This window comes from Hibiscus syriacus, unplaced genomic scaffold (genome assembly GCF_006381635.1).
Source record: "Hibiscus syriacus cultivar Baekdansim isolate YM2019G1 unplaced genomic scaffold, ASM638163v2 tig00111718_pilon, whole genome shotgun sequence".
NCBI lineage: Eukaryota > Viridiplantae > Streptophyta > Magnoliopsida > Malvales > Malvaceae > Hibiscus > Hibiscus syriacus.
In genome coordinates, this window is record NW_024063161.1 from 110,437 (window position 1) to 118,291 (window position 7,855).

A 7,855-nucleotide genomic window follows, 5' to 3' on the forward strand; every position below is an offset into this window, starting at 1 on the left:
AAGTATGAAACGTGGGAAAATGGAATTGTAGGTAGGTCCCCTGAAGATAAATATGTCTACATAAACAGGGGAAAATTGATAGTTAATAATGTGGCACTCCACTACAATCTCGTCAATCATCAGTTTCCACCCTTAGTAGGGCATTGGTAAGTTACAGATGGCAAGGACCAAACCCCTGCTCTATGTCACTCTAATTTTAATTTCTATTTACAAATATTCATATTAACAATGATGACTACCATAAGTCCAAAATCCACAAGGAACATCTGCCTTTATATGTAAGTCGTGTCTTTTTAAAAAAAATCGCATTTTATATGGCAGCTTTTGGACGTGAGCATTTCTTTTTTGCGATGATGAAATTGAAAGGGGCATCAACTCTCTCATGCCTCTAAAATCATCGTATCATGTCCCTAAAGCTGTCATCTTCCTTTTCTTCTTTCTTTCTAACATGTTCTTTTTCAGCTAAAAAGCATCACTAACTCCAAAGGAAACAACAATCATTGAACTAACAAGCCCTGCATATATATCAGAAATTGTGAATATGATGAATTGAAAACCCACATAAAATGATTGAAGATTGGAATTAAATAATAATTAAAGTAAATGCACATTTATGAATGGTAATGGACCATAATCGTCAATGCACATTTATCAATTAGTGGATGGGGTCCTACTGTCTATGGAATCTGTGAGATCAGCTCGTGTTCATCTATGGGTTTCTTCAGTTTTAACTATTAAGTGAGGGAAACCAGGCCAACATAGAAAAATGGACAAGCTAGGGATTTTATGCAATAGTCCAGATCCTGATAAAAGTAAAAGGTAATATATCTTTAGTAAACTAAGTGGCATTGAACTTTGGCTTGGAGTTCCGAGCTCTGCTCACTATAATAACTTTTCACACTGCCCCTACCTTTGGGTTTTCATTAGTTTCGTCATTTCATGAGGCAATCACCAATTTCCATTAGAGAATCATGGAGCTTAGATTCTTAACCAAGATATTTTAATGTTAAAAAAAGTGATTCCTTGTGCAATCAGAAGCGAGGAACGAGCTGGTGTATTTTTCACAGAGGAAAAACAGCAGTCACGTATGTCCCATTAGGCCCTCACAGTCACATAGGAAAAGGGAAGCTAACTAAGCCAGCTGGCCTATGTGGTCACTATCTTCCTTTGAGGGATTGTCTTCTGATCAAAGGACAAGAAATGTATGGCTTTAAAAAATCCATGCCTACATGTACATGCGCATTATTTGTTTCAACCAAAAACATAGAGGCAAGAGGCTTTTACATTTGGATCCACTCTTTTAGATCTCAATTCTCAAGGGGAAGGTGAGCCTATTTTCTCCATTGATGGTTGGTCGGAAAGGAAACTGAAAGATTAAAGGAGAAAGTTTCACCATGGAAGAAACAGAGATGATAATGAATATCCCATTATCATTTTATAAAAGATGGATTAACATCTGCATTTCCAACTTCTTTCTTGGATAATTTTGCTAGTTTTTCACCAGGTGAGACTGATCAATAATAATCCAAGGAAAAGGACAAAATGGCCAGATGAAGACAATTAAAAACCTTGCAATACCGTACGTGAACAAGTCAACTCATCAGCTTAGACCTCCAGCTCTAGGTTCTCATATCTAGTTGACTTTATCTTCATTACAGATATGGCATCCTCCACCATCATGGGTTAACAAATATTAAAGTTGGTGTCTCACAAACTCACTTGATGCGATATCGATTTGTAAGTAGCATATTTTTATAAAAACCGAAGGCATGCCTAATTCCTTATCCAATCTTTGTATGACCACCAAAATAAAAAATAAAGAAAGAAAGGCCTTTCACGCTTACATAACGTTAGATGTAAGCATTCCATTGAGAAGCACTTTGTCGGATAGCTTTTTGTTTAGTAACTCATGGAGGTTTCCATTAACATAAAAAAAATTAAAACAAATGATGAACTTGTAATTCTAGTCAACAGTGAAGGCAAAGATTGAAAGTCAAAAAGATACAGTTATAATTTTGGATGGTTGTGACGGCAGATGATGTTGAGATGCGATCGTTAAGGATTATGACAAAGACTTGAGAATGGGCACACTAACCCACCAACGCCTTTTTCTAGCCTTATTGCTTTCAAACTACAATAATCATCAAAGGGATTTATTGATAGGCATGCATGAATTTGAGAGCCGAATTCTGTGTTGCTTCTGCAGCATTGTTGAATGTTATCAAAATGCAGCGGAGTTAATGATGGGCAACTAATCTTGGGATGTGATAACATCGAATGAAAGAGCAGAGTTTATTAAAATAGAATGGAACGTTCCTTGACTTCTACACGTAGACTTGGCTTCAATTTGAGTGATACAGATCACAGATGATTGGAATTCTAAAGTCAAATATGAAAGGAAAAGTATGGTCGTCATCTTTTAGTCATTAAATAGGTTATTTTCCCAATACCTCAAGTGGATAAATTATTTGGTCCAATAAATCAATAGAGAATTTAATTTAAAATCTACTACATTTGTTACAATAAATGGTAAACTAGTCACCCACCTCCACGTGACGGATTTGCTTGAAATTATTTTTTATTAGTCCCAGATATGTGGGTCCTATATGAACTAATATTTTAACATATTCATTGGGACTCGTCATTGTTACTAGACGTGACGAGTCCATTGAGAATTTAATTTTTTAAATTTATTAAATATTTTAAAGAATTTAAGAAAAAACTAAGAAGTGACAAATTTACCTTGAATTTGAAAAAAAAAATAGTAGCCTTTTGAAGCCATTGCAGAACAGACAGCTGAAACGGTTAGATTGCAACGGCCCGTATAAAACTCATCACCTCGAGATGATGAGTTTGATGTGATTTTTGAAAAAAAAAACTAGTCGTTTATGACTGTTGGGTTTAGAGTTATAAATAGGGGTTTGAGCTTTAGGTTTTTTATTGTGTTTGTTAAGGAAAAAAAATTGAGAGAAGTTCAAATATTTTAAAATTTTCTAAAAAATGTCTACTCGCGTTAAAATGTTACGTCTCAATGTTGTTCATATTTCTTCGCTAAAGCTTGATCCGGAATAAGAACGAGACATTCGTCAACAATGAATGACTCTTAAAGATCTGCATCAACATATTATTATATATTTGCAACAATACGGGTTGTATCCAGCGATAATTCTACGTGGTTTTAAGGTGAACCCGACATTGATTACGGATTTGATTGAACGTTGGAGGCCGGAGACATATACTTTCCATTTTTCAAGTGGTGAAGCGACAATTACACTGGAAGATGTCGCTTACCAACTCGGTGTTCTGATTAATGGTGCGATTGTAGTGAGGCACAACAGTTTCGACCGATTCAGAATTGTTCACCAAGTTTAGGGAAAGATGCCACCATCAAAGGTCTTACAGGGGTATCAGATATGGATCACTTGGTTGAAGTCCGAATTTAACGTGACAAACGACTCTATCGAGGATGAGGCGATTTTTGGAGTCCGAGCATATATGCTCTAATTAATTGAAGGGATATTGTTACTGGATAAATCTAGTAATTTGGCGCACATTCAATATATTTCGATATTGGATAATTTTATTGAGCGTCGCAACACTAGTTGGGGCTCGATGATTTTGTCTTTTTTATACTGAGAACTTTACAAGGCTACAATCATCGAACGGGGTCAAAAAGCGATGTAACGGGTTGTCTAGTCCTGCTACAATCGTATGTGTAGTACTAGTTCCCATTTTTTACTCTAATTACAACAATCTCGGTTGAGTTTCCTTTCGCTGCAAGATAATTTTTAACATTATTTTTTTAGTAAATTTTTAAATTATTTTTTTTGGGAATTTTAAATTTTATATTATTTACATGCGACATAAAATTACTTAGACCAGATTGTCGGGTGCAACTAAAAAAAGATATAAGAATAAGGGGTTGTCTGCTGAATGGAACTATTGAGCGTTGAATGTTGAACCGTTCAGCATTCAGCGTGTTTGATTCTCACCTCTGAATGAAGACTATGCTGAATGAAACAACAAAACACTGCTGAATGAAACAACAAAACACTGCTGAATGATTCAACATTAAAGTACATTCTGAATCATTAAGCACCCGATATTTTACCATAATACCTATTTTTTCACATGTTGTATTATTGAACAATCATATCTTATAATATAATAAATCATTATGAAGGTAAAGATGAAAATATTCATAATTCAGATTTTACATTCATAACCATTATCAAACAACATGTCACACTCAAAGCCAATTCATTCAGAGCCTTTAAATCATTCAGGCCATTGAATCATTCAGCGCTTAATCATTTTATTTTATCAAACAACCCCTAAGAATCAATATCGTCGGTCGAAATTTAATAAATATTAATTTTTTAAATTACTAAAATTTAATTAAATTTTTACTTTATTTATATTAACTTTTATTATTTAATGTTATAGTTTTCTTGGATCCTGTATTATGACGATGAGATCTACCGATTACTGCCATCGATATTTTTTGAAGGGTCAATGTTGTGGTGTATCGTTACGCCTTTGTTACACTTTGCGATTGTTGAGATGCATGCAGCAGATAGAGTGTTACGACAGTTTAGGTCTCATCAACCGATTCCTATGTAAATATTTGATATGGACATGCTCCATACAATTGATACGCGTGGGAAACATAAAGACGATTGGCCGAGGAAGCATGTTGTCTACATTGAGCAACGAAATCAGTGTGATTTATAGGTCCCTATGCATTGCGAGATTACACCCATTGACCTTAATTTCAACATTTCTCACTACCTCCAAAATTATGAAATAAATGGGAAAACATATTTAACGACTTCGAAAGAGAGGGAATAATAGAAACAATGAAAGGCCAAATTCATAAAGGCCAAGAAATCATCATTGACATCTTCGTCTTTTGCTTCTGCTTCTGGCGATTATTTTGCATCTCAAACCAGTTTTGGATTGTATCCTCCATATCATGCTTCAACGGAGACTCAACTGAATTAGGTTGGAAGTTTATGGGATGCAATGCAAAGTACTCAAGTATCTTTGACCGAATATGCAGGTGAGGGTGAATAAAATCATATTATAAATGGTCAATAACATAGTCAAGTCGAATTAATGATGGCAATGATGGTGTCAAATATTATAAGTCCATCATCGTATTTCGAAGGTGCATCAATGTTTAGTATACCTTCTCTTCAAGAAACAAACGAAGTTGAAGACGAAGATGATCAAGCGAACAACCCTGATGTACTTGACGAGCCCTGCGCCATTATCATTCGACTACTCATCGACATTGTAAAGAACTAAGAAAATGTAAATAAATTTTATTATGCATTATATTAGTTTGTAATAAAATTATTTTATATTTATTTATGTTTTTTAATATTATTTTTATTTAATATTTTTTAAAATTATATACGATTTTTTAATTTCAAAAGTTGCCTGTTGTCTAACAGATTTTTTTAAAAAAAAACTCAAGACAAACTCGTCACTTCTACGTGACGAGATTTTCAATTTTTTTTTAAATTTATTTCTTAAAAATATTTAATAAATTTAAAAAAATAAATTTCTAATAAATTTGTCACCTCAACGTGACGAGTTCAAATGAATATATTAAAATATTGATCCATATTAGACTCACATACCTAGGACAATAAAAAATATTTTCAAGTAAATTTATCATCTCAACGTGACTAGTTTACTATTTACTGTAACAAATGTCATTGATTGTTAAATTCTTTGTTGACCTATAAAGTCAAATAATTTACCCGCATGAGTATTGGACAAAAAAAAACCCATTAAATAGGAGTTACTAACGAGAATGACAAGCAAGTTGAATCAATGGTTACCTAACCCAACTGTTGTGACGGATCCCAGTAATTGGGCAATATGGATTTGGAGCCATGCAAGAGTTGGGACCTTTCAGAGTAAACAGTGACGGGAAAACGCTATACAGAAATGAATATGCATGGAACACTGGTACATGAAATCTCCTTTTCGGTTTGACATCATCACAATCTCAAATTCTCCGATTCTTTCACCCAAACATCCCTCCAAATTTTGCAGTTGCAAACGTGTTATTCCTGGAATCACAGCAAAGGACTCCTATGTTTTTCTCCTCAACTGGCTCGAAAGGTTTCCCCAGTATAAAATACGAGATCTTTTTATAACTGGTGAGAGCTATGCTGGTCATTATGTGACTCAGCTTGCTTCTTATATTCTCTCGAGAAACAAGGGCACAAATCAAACCATCATCAATCTCAAAGGAATTGCTGTAAGTTTACGACAAAAATTCACCCTTTTACCACCATGAATCATATCTATATGTATGATAAAAATTGTAATGGCTACATATTGCAGATAGGAAATGCTTGGATAGATGATGACATCTGTACGAAGGGGCTATTTGTTTATTTATGGACACACGCTCTTAACTCCGATGAGACCAATGAAGGAATTAATAAGTACTGCGACTTTGCTAGTGAAAATCTGGTTACCAAAATGGGAGGTGTCGGCAACACTGAGGACCAATGTGATAAGTATCAGAATCAGGGACTAATGGAGATGGGAGACATTGACTTGTATGGCATTTACGCCCCTATATGCAACCCATCGGCCATAAAACCTGGCTCAAATGGTAATGTAAGTATCATCATGCTTCATGACAAATCTTTTACTAGAAACGATGAAGAAATGAGTAGGATACAAAAGCTTTTACCCACTGGTTCTGTAGATTCAAGTCAAACTTGTAAAGTATCAGAAACAAAGGCTTTTTTTCAAAGCAAATACGCCTTAAGAAAGGAGCTACCTAATTGTCTGATGGTGTTGAATTGATAGGTCTTGAATTTTTATCCCTGCTCTGGCATTCACGTTGAATCCTACCTAAATCTTGCCGAGGTACAAGCAGCCCTTCACGCCAAAGCTACAAAATGGTCAGGATGCCGGGTAAGCAAGACCACAGTTTATTCCTTTCAAAGGCATTCGCAAGATACTCCTCTAATTTGCCTTATACAAAATTGTTTTCACGGAGTCTTTCTGCGTCATATGCACACAAATTGGAAGAAAATTATTTATACCAAATCAAAGAACCTATATAGAGGATTAAACAAATATCTTTGACCAGTCTGCTTGTGTACCATGTTCAGTGACGTTGGATGGACAGACAGCCCAAGTTATACTCTTCCTCAGATACGGGAGTTGGCATTGGCAAAAGTGATCAGGGTGTGGATATACAGGTACAGATTAAAAGCTCGCTTAATTTTCTCAGCAATACTACAATAGTAAAAAAAAAGGAGATTAACTCAAGATATATAATTATATATACTGTTTTTATTAATTAAAACTTGCTGTTGGCAGTGGCGATACAGATGGTCGGGTTCCAGTGACATCCTCTCGGTTCGCCATCAAGACCCTACAGCTTCCGGTAGAGACTGCTTGGCAGCCATGGTACTCTGCGAGTGAGGTAATATTGATTTTTCCCGTCATTCGATGAAAATAGGCCGAAACCTTTTAATGCATGATCCATGTCTAATGGTGGCAAGTTGGAGGATATGTCGTTGGCTACAAAGGAGTGATTTTCACCACAGTTCGGGGAGCTGGACACACGGTTCCAAGCTACTAGCCTGCAAGAGTACTATCAAAGTGTTGCTGAGGCAGCTTCTGAAGTTACTTGGATCAGTTCGCTATTAGGTGAGTTGGGGGTGAAAAATCGAATCCCATCTGTCATTTGGTGTGATAATACAAGCGTTGTTGCATTGAGTACGAATCCAGTGTACCATGCTCAGTCAAAACATGTTGACATGGAAGTGCATTTCGTTCGTGAAAAGGTTGAAGCTAAACAACTTCAGGTGAA

The 7,855-nt window shown here is 35.5% G+C and overlaps 1 pseudogene; it reads left to right on the forward strand.

Moving 5' to 3' along the window:
* The first annotated feature begins 5,897 nt into the window (after positions 1–5,897).
* On the forward strand, positions 5,898–7,122 carry LOC120168275 (annotated as a pseudogene).
* The last annotated feature ends 733 nt before the right edge of the window (positions 7,123–7,855 follow it).